The following is a 12,190-nucleotide window of genomic DNA, read 5'->3' on the forward strand; positions in this document are numbered from 1 at the left end:
GTCTACTACAGGGTTCTGTGTTTTTGTTGGTGGCAACTTAGTTTCATGGAGAAGCAAGAAACAAGCTGTAGTAGCAAGATCAAGTGTTGAGTCAGAATATAGGGTCATGGCACAAACTGCTGCTGAAATGATTTGGATAAAATCTATGCTTACCGGATTGAGCATAAAGGTTTCTCTGCCTATTAAGATGATGTGTTTCATGAGAGGACTAAGCATATTGAGATAGATTGTCATTATATTCGGGATATGGTTCAAGTGGGAAATATATCAACTTTTCATGTTTCTTCAAAAGATCAAGTAGCAGATGTTTTTACCAAACCCCTTCCTATCACAGAATTCTCAAAGTGTTGTAACAAGCTGAGCATGATTGATATCTATGCTCCAGCTTGAGGGGGAGTGTTGAGAGTTATTATCGTGAGGGGTTTATTGGGTGGTCTTGTTTATATTTTAACTTTCAATGGTCTCTAGTGTAATTTTCTTTATTGACCCTAATCACTACTTAAGGGTGATTAGGGCTAATCGTGAAGGTACTTTTCTATCTTTTCTCAAACCAAGTTTCAACATATACTTTAATTATATGTAATTTGATTTTTTTATAGTAGATTGGTGGATTTCTTTTGCCATTGGTTGTCTCCAGCTCCAGACCTTTGTTGTTCAAGTCTTAGGTCTCGCATGCATTACATTCAGTTGTGAACGTGATTGAAGTACTTTTGAAGCAGTAAAATATTATTTACTACTAATTACTAAATAATATTTGTCAGTTTGTATATATTTTAACTTTATATATATTTTTATAGATTCATACAAAGAAAAGAAACTGACTTTTGCACAAAAAGTTGAATGGTTTGTTTTTTGTGCAATATAATCATAAATTGAAACAAAGGTATGAGGAGAGAATGAAAAAAAGGAGATCTCGACCCCATTGTCTTAAGAGAAGTCAATGATAATCTTTGAAAATGACACATCACTTACATGAGATCTTGTTGATAAGGCATCCAGAGCGTTAAGGCATAGGGTGGGGGTAAAAATACGTGTAACTAATGTCCTAAGAAAGAAAATGTTTGACAAAGGAAAGAAGGTGGTGAGGGTGGAAGAAGAAGAGGAATAAGCTAACTCTGCAAATAAAACTGAAGAAGAAGAGCAATATATCAATTAAGATGATGATAGACTTTCAAGTTCATCTAAGGATTAAATTTAAGTTGTTATTATAAACTTATTGGGTGTTTTTTACTATTTTATACTTAAATACAGTTAAAGTTAATTATGTTATGTGTGTAGATTTGTTAAATGTCTGTATGCTTATATTTTTATTTGGTGATTAATTGGTTATGTTTTAATTTTTTGCATTGGTTATCAGTTGCATGGTTTATTTATTCCATTGTTCTTTGTTTCATTTTTTAACATGGTTATCAGTTACATTATTTTACATCTTTGTAGTGATTAGATTTATTAATTCGTGTTCTAGTAAGTCGATGGAGGGTAGAGGTCTTGGAGGATGCCTCTCAAAGAAACCTGCATTGAAATATTGTACACTATTGACTTAGAGATGCCAAAGAAATAGTGAAGTGTAATTTTTGTGATTTTATAATGCATGAAGGATTGTATAAATTTAAATATCATGTTGTGGGACATATTAACTCCACTGTGAAATTATGTAAACATAGCATTCCTTCTGATATTTGTGTTGAGCTTCTTACTAGTCTTAAAAAAGATGATGAGAGAAAGGCACAAGTACCTGCAACATTTGTGGGATAGAAATTGTATGAAGATGATCTGCCATCATCATCTCAAGCCACTAAAAGATGCAATAAATGAAGGAAATCGTTGAAATGAAGTTTGATACTGAAGAATGAAGATGACTTTTATATATAGACATATGTTTCAGAATTCTATGTTTAGTTAAATGTATTGTGTTGTTAAATGTTTTGTGTTGGACAATGTATTGAGCAGGTTATTTAATATAATTATCTTATAGTGTTTGGCGACATATTTTGTTTTGTCTATTGCTTATTGTTGTTTGATTTTATGTTGTATACATATTTGTTATTAATTTTAGTAGTTTGTTTACATATTTGTATATATATTTTTTTATTTTTTTATTTGGGGTACTGCCTAGACTGCCTAGGCTTTTTAGGGGCTCACCGCCTAGGCTCCGCCTAGCGCCTATGACAACTAAGAACAAAACCACCTAAATCCACTGCAAAGTTATCAAAAAATGATGAGAAGAACGTTAAAATTGGGTGATCTAATCAATGGATTGGTCCAACCAGACACTTGCTACTTTATACTAATCTGACTCTAAAATTGATTCCCACTGGTATGGATAATCTATGGAATCAATCAGGATTGGTTAGTTGGACCCAATCTGGCCTGATTTGAGCACACCAATCTGGAATAGACACACACCAGAAAAAAAAACAAAAGAAAAAGGGTGAAGGAAAAAAGAACAGAGAAGAGTAGGCTTGATAACATGACTACCGACATGACATACAACCTAAGAAGACAACCATTTATGGCATCAGAATTTTTTAATATCAATAGGAGTCCTACCAATGATAAAATGACAATAGAATGTCGAAAGCCAGTACAATGATGGCCATGTGGAAACTGGAAAGTGATGGACGTCTTATTTTTTCTTCATTGCTTGCAGCTTGAAGCTCCAAACTATGCTTTTCCAGAAACTCACCAAAATTTGGGTCCTGGTGAAACAATGAAGCAAACATAACCTTATTAATATTTCAAGCATCCAGAAATAATGTCGTACTAAAAGAAGTATGAAGAGTTGTCTATATCACAAAAGATGCACTTGTTTTCTTTTTATGAGCAAACACAAAAGCAAAAATAAAAAACAAAAAGCACTTCTATTGCTTTAAATATGCTCTTCATACTTAAGAATACAACATTTCAAGGGTCATAACATGAAAATCTTTCTGAGCATTAGCCAGGGCAGTAAACTGGAAATATTCAGTTGAGATCTTGGTCTTAGTGAATCTGACCTATCCGGATCTAGCTTAATCAAATTTAGAGTTGGATGGAAAAGGCAATATTGAACCTGTACTCGGTTAGCTAATCAGATATATTTTATAAGGAATTGGGTTGGATTACCCTTGGATCCAGATTCAAATGAAAATCTGAAAACTGCATCCGAATCTGATTATTAATCAGATTCATTTGCTATACCGATTCAACTAATCAGATTTGTACTTTTCAGATACCTGACTCAAACGTGATCGATTGACATCCCTAGCATTAGTTCATTTTGGGTAAAACTAAGTACATTACAATGATGAATGTGAGCCATCAATTTTTTTGTCTTCAAAATAGGAGAGAAATTTTTTAAAACAAACCCTACATGTTTATATTAGTTAGACATACCATCATGTTGAGCTTCATATCTATGGTCATTTCAAGGTCTTAATTAAGTACAAGGTCGTTCTTACCTTTTTCTTCAGCCGATCTAACTTACTTTTCTGCTTCACGAGTTCCACCTGAATTGTCTTGTTCTGCTCAGATAGAGCAGTATGATAACTTTCATCTACAGCAACAACAATTATATTGAAAAATATCCTCTTGCGATTTTACTAAAACAAAAATTTAGGATATTTCAAACACCAAATTTCACTGTTGTAATTATGTTCCAACCTGAATTATCATCACTTCCATCTTTAACAAGATAAGAACCATTCAAATCCTGAAACCAATATCAGAATTTAGAACTCTTTCATAAATAAATAAGGAATTAGAAAAAGATGAGGCCGGATTTTTAGAAGAGCATGACATTACCTCAGAAAGAAGACCATCACTTTCCGAATCTGAATCTATAACTGAATCATTGTCAACAACATTACCAAAAGTATCTGCAAAAATGTCGTCGAGCGCCTGATTTACAATACCTTCAGGATATCTGACAACAATGATGAGCATAACTATATATGAGCATAAACACTTGCATTTCAAGTTAAATCGTTAATTAATTGCATCACCTTAAGACAACTATACAAAATGGAACAAATGTATGCGCACAGATAATCCCATAATACATTGAAAGATATTACGCCCATAATCTAGCTAGAATCTCAGTAAAAAAATTTCGCTACTTTCTGGAAACTGAAAAAGCATCACTACCTTCTGAATAATCATGTCATATAAACTTGCAATATATGACTCAGACTATTTGGAAAACTCAATTGCATTTAACAATTAACCAATGGAAACAATGAAGCTCCTGAATAACATACATGAATGAGGAAAGAACTTAGTAAATTGTGAAATGCTTGACAATTAATCAGTGGGCGAAAGTGAAATTGTGTGATGCTCTCCAAAGTTGAGCATCGGTATCTTTACGATCAAGAATAATACCCACTCCACTAGAATCAACACAAAATTTCAACTGATACACTAGAAATTATTCTAAAAAGAATATCGGCATCGATTATGTCATTTAATCAACACCTAGGAAGAAGAAAATGGTTTGAATTACTCATGCAAGCAGGAATTATGTTAACAATGACCTCCTAAGGCATCCTAAGAAGCGCACCCCCAGAATCATTTTATCATTGAACATAATAGACCTTGTGAAAAATTTTAAAAAGGGAAGATAAGGGCAAATTGGCAACACACATTAGTCTTGTACTAGATTCTCTATGCTGATCCTAGTATGCTCTAAAATGCATAATAGCAGCATAGCACTAAATATTTACTCTTACAAGAACATCTCTTCTGGAAACATTGAGCTGTAATAGAGACTCGCAAATTTTTGTGTATGCATGTGTGCACATGTATGTGTGGGTTTTAACAAGAATATATGTTGACATCAATCCGATTGCAACAGTCCCTAACAAGGCCCAAGCAATCATTTTTCTCAAGTAATAAAGAAAATAAGCACAAAAAACAGCATATAGGAATTAAGTGCATAGGATTCATTTAAGACCTCAAAAATAAAAAACAATGTCATCCTACTCTGTGCTGTCTAACTAGGGATTGGCTCTGGGAAGATTAGGCGAACACAAGTAGGGTAGGCAGTACCAGTTGACTAGGTAACCACGTATCACTTTTGACAACATAGTTCGCAACTAAACAAAAGTTAGCAGCTATTAATGGTGATTACAAGTATGTAAGGATAAAACTCAAGTAATGCAGCTGTTTTTCATAAAAACATAAAATTGAATTTTGCAGTAAAAGAAAACTAAGGCAATGGAAGAAGGTATAAGCACAATCACAAATATCATGATATTTTAAAAAAATATTATGATATCTTTTCATCAGTTCTAACATTTAAAATATCATGATATTTTTCAAAATGTTGTGATAATTTAAAATTAAAATATCATAATTTATGTTTCATAAATGATTTTAAAAAACTTTGGCTGATAATCCTATTTTATCATTCACATCTCTCTCAATCTTTTTCTCCTAACTAATTAATGACAATAAATACTGAATGTAACTTAATCCTAAGCAAGAAAGTATTTATTTCGGCCTCTGGACTCTCCCATCTTTCATTTCTTTTTCATTTTTAAAACAATGGATGAGACATATTTATTGCTTTTGGCATTTGAGTAATTTTTTTACATATTTTTAACTTCAGTTTATAAATTTTTAAAAAATCATTCATTTTGCCAAGTTTTTTTCAATAAAAGTGTGAGAGAACACAGATTATCAATATATGCCATTTACCATTTAATGGCAGATTTTATTTTGAAAATATAAACAAAAGGTAATAAATTAATATACCCAAGTTACACAATAGCATAGAGAAAACACAAGAATACAACCGCTACACGACAAAAATGAACAAGAAGCTACAGACAACAGAAGCAAAAGAATAAATGTTATAAAAGTTTTAGTTTGTCTCCTTTCAAAGAGGAGCTTAAGACAGTTTTCAAATGTATATAAAATGAGGCTAATTGGATGCTATTGACAACAAACAGAAAAAGCAGCCAACTAGAATCCATCATAAATAGACAGATATATTACATATAAAATACAGTGGCTGCACCATAGTTGGCAAACCCAGAGAGCTGACTCGAGAATCGCCCGAGTCAACCCGGATCGGATCCCAACTGGGTCACCGATTCAGGACCACCTATCCGCATGCCACTTATGTGTCTTTTGTCATGCATTTCATGGTTTTAGTGCATAATGCTTATAAAAGGATAATTTTTACAAAGAATCATCTATTTTTAAATCATAATATCAACAATTATGTATAGTTGAATACTTATATAGCTTAGTCATTGATGTCATGTACTAAATTTAGTGATTATACAGTTTGGAGTTTGATTTTTTCCATATCTTAACACTAAAAAAATCATGTCCTAACTCGTCCAAATTACCGAGTCAACCTGCTGACTCACAAGTCAAGGGTCAGGCAATCCGGATCCAAGTCACGAGTTTGTCAACTATCGGCTGCACAAGAAAAGGCAAATTGCACAGGTGCCACTTTGATTCTTGGCAAACTTCAATCTTACATCATGTATTAAGCAGTAGAAGTGTACAGTTTTATCCTAATATAAAGAAAAGTAACTGCAAAGGCGGAACCAAACAAGAAAAACACAGAAAAACAATCTTACAAGGGATGTAAATTTTGATGGGAATTAACATTCAATATTGGCATGTCTAACAATTTAAAGCAAGTTGATGTCAGAAAAATAATCTAAAGCAAGTGATAGCAAAGAAAATAAATAGTGGCATTTTCTTACTCTTCTACAGGTTGTGCATCTGAGGAGATTGGATGGTTCACATATACAACACCTTTATCTCCTGCAATAACAGAACCAACCATAGAGCTTAAATGTGGTGGCCTAATCAATGCTTGCAAATAAACAAAAAGTCTAGTTAAAAACTATACAAACTTGGAAACATTTTGTTACACAATCCACTCAGTGAACAGAAGCACAAACACAAACCAAGCAGGGCAACTTAGATGTAGAGATAAGTTCCTAATAAACGATGTCTTATGAAGCAACTGCCTATGAACACTACAAAAAGAAGGCAATAGCGCAGGCAGTTAGATTAGCAAAAATATTGTTGGCCTCATGCAACATGACACTTGCGGAATTATCATTTATTTTTTGGAAAAAATATTTGTAGCTACTAAAATAATAATATAAATGTTTAAACATCTAATGAACTACTAAAGACGTTATATGTAAGCTCATTCAATGTATGGTATCAATCCTCAAGGCACTCTCTGCTTGGCTTCCCATTGAGGGCCTGAGCCAGTCATGAAGACTGAAAAGGAGGTAGAAAGATTACATCAGGGGGGGCATGAAAAAGACACATAAACCTTAATCAAGTTGCTGCTAATCTTCAACTTCAAGCAACCATTACCCGTGGGCTAAAAGGATATCAATGAGGTGTGATATCATCCAGAAAGGGATTTTGTCCAGAATACCTAAAGAGCAGAGACAATGGAGTCACTTTGAGGCAGACTATACTTGTTCATGTCATACACTGTTATCATTGCCCGCATTGATCAATCGGCCAAAAAACTTAACCATTCTTTTGATGGCTTAATATCCAAACAGCCTTTAGATTGCTCCCACTTGAAAATCGCAAACTTCAAAGCATTCAAATTTACAATGCAAAATTAAACACTGGTTTTATGCATAGTAACAAATATCAGCAATATTTTGAAAAGATCATGAGTGGTTTGGACCAGAGTTGCTAGTCGAGGAAGCGATTCGAGAAGCAAAAGCGAGAAGCGAGGCATTTTCAAAATTTTAGGAAGCGGGAAAAGCAGGACGACTTAGAAGCGAATCAGGAATTGTCTTGGAAGAAAACTAGGAAGCAAACCGAAAGCGACCTAGGAAGTGAGGGGGAAGCAAAAAAAAATAAAAATAAAAACACAAAAAAATGAAAAAATAAGGGAAAACGAGCTTCCCCTAAATTGGGAAGCGCGCTTCCAACTCCCTAAATTTTTTGGCACTTCCCAGCACGTTTCAGAAGCACCATGTTTCACGTTTACAAAACACGCTTCCCCATGCCCTATGGCACTTCTGATAACTCTGGTTTGGACATACAAGCATGAATTTTTCCATTTTGAAATTTCAATACATTGTGAACCATAAAATTTGAAACCCTTAAAAGATCTACCTATATAATTGATCGGACGATCTAAAACTTGCTTTTGACTGAACAAACCATATGGATCATATCCATAGGGCTTGGTCCACAAAAAAATCAATTAATCCAATAAAGGCATTTTTTTAAAAATTTATGCCTTTCTTTATGTTTTTATATATTTTTATAGTCTTAATTGGTTTTAACTTTTATCATAGTTACAAATATTGGCAATATTTTGTAAACATGGCAGCGTTTACAAAATCTGCTATACTATAAAAAGTCGCAATATTTCCAATAATGGTCTTATCATGATATCAACATAATAAATCATTTTTAATTTTTTTATATATATTGCCAGTATTTCTAACTTTTTACACATGCTAATATTTCCTAGAGTTTTTCCAAAAAATAAAAAATTTAATTTATCATGACGTTTTTCCTCACCAAGAGTTTCCTGGTACCAAGTTTTTTTATGTTGGCTTTATCCTATGTCACATGGGTGCGGGGGTGCGGAAAAATATATATATATATATATATAATTTGTGCAAGGAAGGGGTCGAGCCCCCTCCCTGCGCCCTCTTTGTGCAGGGGAGGGGTCAAGCGGATGAGTTGTGGAGCTTGATTCAGAGTTTTTGCCCTTGCAGAAAGGGGGGGGGGGGGTGGCTCCCCTCGACCAATTTTTTTTTAATAAAAAAATTGGACACATTTTTTTATTTAATAAAAAAATTGGACACAAATGACCCTGGGTGCGGTCAACACACCCAGGGTCGGGTTGACCGCACCCGGTGCCGCACCCGCGTCCAGTCGCGTCGACGCGAGTGCGGCACCCTGCTAGCCGAATCCCTGTGACATAGGCTTTATCCTATTGGTCCAAGGATAAACACCTATGTTTTTACACGCTCCCAGCAAAGCTCAAGGATCTGAAGTTTCTTTGCTCCAAGATGGAAGAGGGAAATGTTCCACTATTTTATCTGAAATTGTTGGCAAATATTCAAAATGGTAACATTTGTCACTTTCAGTCTGCCGTCCAAAATTTAATGAAGCTTTTAACTGCTAGACCTGAGCTACTTGTAAGCAGCTTGACCCACCATATCCCAACTAGCTCAGAGCTTTGCAATAGAAAATTTCTTGTGTTAAACCTATTCAACCATATTAAAGATCCTAATCAAATTTTCTTTCATTAGAAAAGGTAATTACTGATTCAAAAACCTCATAAGATTTCTCCGGTTGATCATGGAATACATGCAGTGAGAAAAGTACTAGATATTGAATAATCAAATGGGTGACTTAGTTCTCTTATTTGGAAGGCAAAATTAAATTGAGTGTGTGATTCACCAAAGCTAGTCATGGTTATCTTGTATATCAGTAGTTTTAACATCCATGATGAGAGATGAGAGAAAGTATCCTGAATAAAAACCAAAAGAGCAAATTCATTCAACCTTGAATAGCTTAAAGAAGACATGAAGGGGGGATTTTGGATTTATGAGCCTTACTAAAAGCCCTTCTTGTCCTGAAAGAATTCCTGAAAGCATTCTGTTTCCGCTTTTTCTTGAGCACAGATTGAAGATTCTTACGAGCAAATTTCCATGCTTTCTTCCCAAGTTTACCCATTTCCTGGCAAAACAAATGAGAACAATACATCATAACGTCAAGAAGACTCAAAACCAGAGCTAAATCAAATGAAGAACCAAATCTAATGCATTGTAATAACACATCCATGCACTTACAGAAATGAACAAATTAAAAAAGAAAAAAAAACTGAAGCAACTATTGATTCTTAGAAAAACTACTGATGCAATATTTTTATTGAGTGAATAGCAAGAAGCAAATATTAACTTTCAGAAAAAATGATATAATATATTTAACAAGTGAAGCAAGAAACAAAGCATACAGGTCAAAACTGCAAAGGGTCCCTAGTGCACCTGAGAACTCAAACACGAAATGCTTGAGATTCCATGACAAAACGCTTGTAATGCATAAAGAAAATGAAGATTCATTCAATAAAAGACAAGATCTATCTCCTTGAATTCACAACCAGATAAGATATTCTTTTTCAATTTTTCTTGGTTGCAACTTTACCTACATAAGAAACAACCTTCCCATAACTACTCTATCAGTGTTCGACATGTGGAATTGAAAGCTATATCCAAGAAATCAAGAATTTTTCATGCAAAATTTTCATTATAAATGGAACACATAATCTACAAAATATGAGGTGCAGACATTCTTAGGCATTATTTTAGAGCAGCACTATTCTCTTTTTTTGCATACATCCCTACAATGAATTAAAAAAAAAGTTCCAATTGGATCTATTCTGCTTTCAATTGCACAAACAAACTGGTGACCTTAAGGGCATGTTTGGATGCAAAATTCATAAATTCACTTTTCTGGATTTTCTGCTTTTCAATTTTTTAAATATTTTGGAAAAATAGTGTTTGGATGCATTTCATATATATATATATATATATAGAGAGAGAGAGAGAGAGAGAGAGAGAGAGAGAGAGATGGGAACATGCTAAATGGGCACAATGCTAAATGAAACATGCAATTGGATTTCCATTGTTTTTTTTCAAAATTCCAACCCCATAGATGTGTTCAGCATGATTGATTTACTAGAAATCCTAATTTGGATCAAGCATTTTGGATGGAAAAAATGGTATTTGGAGGCTCGAAAATTTATGAAAAATTGTAGGCTATTGATTTTTGAAACCTTATAAAAACCTATTCATGCATCGGAGTCAAATGCTCTAAGAAGTGATTCCTATAAAAACAAGCATATAGATCACATCTGTACAGTCAAAATTTCGAAAAGCACCAAAAATCTAAGAGCATGTTTCATTTAGCACTGTGCCCATTTAGTAGGTTCCCATCTCTCTCTCTCTCTCTCTCTCTCTCTCTCTCTCTCTCTATATATATATATATATATATATATATATATATATATATATCATAGATTTTAAAATTTTCACAGTTAGGTTGTCCCATTTATTAAATCTGACTGATTTTGAATCTTAATGCATAATCAAGAGTCCAAATTTACCTTCAGCCTTATGATTTTATCAATGTTGTGAATAGTGTTGAGGCGTAAGACCCACTCATGAAGCGAGGCGTAAGATTCACAAAAAATATTAAAAATTTGACCAAATAAAAAAACAAAATAAAGCATCATTTATGTACTATTAATATATAATTAGATATTAAGTGGATAATCTAAACTAAATTATAAAACTAATTCAAAGAAATGACTACAATGCAATAATTTAACTGATCCAACAAAGAAGATGTGATTATTTAACCAATGAACAAGACCAAAAATCACAATAACTAGCAATAACCACTCTACATATTTGTATAAAGGACAACATAATGCTATACATCACACATAGTTATACTTAGCAAACACAATTATATAATACAAATAGCATGCAGCTAATAAATAAGCAACAAATCAATGAATTACTAAATCAATATATAATTAATTAATTAATTAACAAGAACAAAGTAATTTTCTGATTAACAGGCCCGATTGTTCAAGAAGAACAGAGGAAGGGAAAAAGAAAAACGAGGAGGAAAGAAGGGGGAGAAGAAGAAAAGGAAGTAGGAGGGAAGAAGAAAAAGAATATCAGAAGAACAATAAGAAGGGGAAGAAAAACAGAAGAAGAAGAAGTTGGGCAGAGGAAGAAGGAGAAGAACGGAAGAAGAAAAGAGAGAGACCTAAACAATCGGGCCTCCCTTGTTTTTTTAACCTAAGGAGAAGAAGATCTGCAGAAAGAAGGAGAAGAAGATCAGCATAGGAAGAATAAGGAGGAGGAGGAGAAGAAAATAAGAAGAAGAAGAAGAAGAGACGAAGGAGAGAGAGGGGTACGTACCGAATGGATCCTCCTTCTTCTTCTTCCTTTCGACAGAGGCAAGAGAGAGACCTCTGGCTTCCTCCTCCTTCCTTTCGGCAGAGAGAGAGAGGGCCTTCTTCCTCTTCTTCTTGAAAGAACACGAGAGGGTTCTTCTTCTTCCTTTCGGCAGAGGTGAGAGAGCCCTAAACAATCGGGCCTCTCTCTTCTTTCAAAAATCGAGAGCCTATTGCCTCACAGGCACTTGCGCTTCATTAACGCGCCTCAAGGCAAAA

The 12,190-nt window shown here is 33.9% G+C and overlaps 1 long non-coding RNA gene across 1 annotated transcript; it reads right to left on the bottom strand.

Moving 5' to 3' along the window:
* Positions 1 to 3,782: 3,782 nt before the first annotated feature.
* Positions 3,783 to 9,649, bottom strand: LOC149822645 (uncharacterized). Its single transcript, XR_016425960.1, has 3 exons — positions 9,561 to 9,649; positions 6,702 to 6,762; positions 3,783 to 3,904 (listed from the first exon to the last, which is right to left on the bottom strand). It is a non-coding gene; the product is annotated as an uncharacterized LOC149822645 (long non-coding RNA).
* Between the last annotated feature and the right edge of the window lie 2,541 nt (positions 9,650 to 12,190).

This window comes from Nuphar pumila, chromosome 11, assembly GCF_984573655.1.
Source record: "Nuphar pumila chromosome 11, dmNupPumi1.hap1.1, whole genome shotgun sequence".
Classification (NCBI taxonomy): domain Eukaryota; kingdom Viridiplantae; phylum Streptophyta; class Magnoliopsida; order Nymphaeales; family Nymphaeaceae; genus Nuphar; species Nuphar pumila.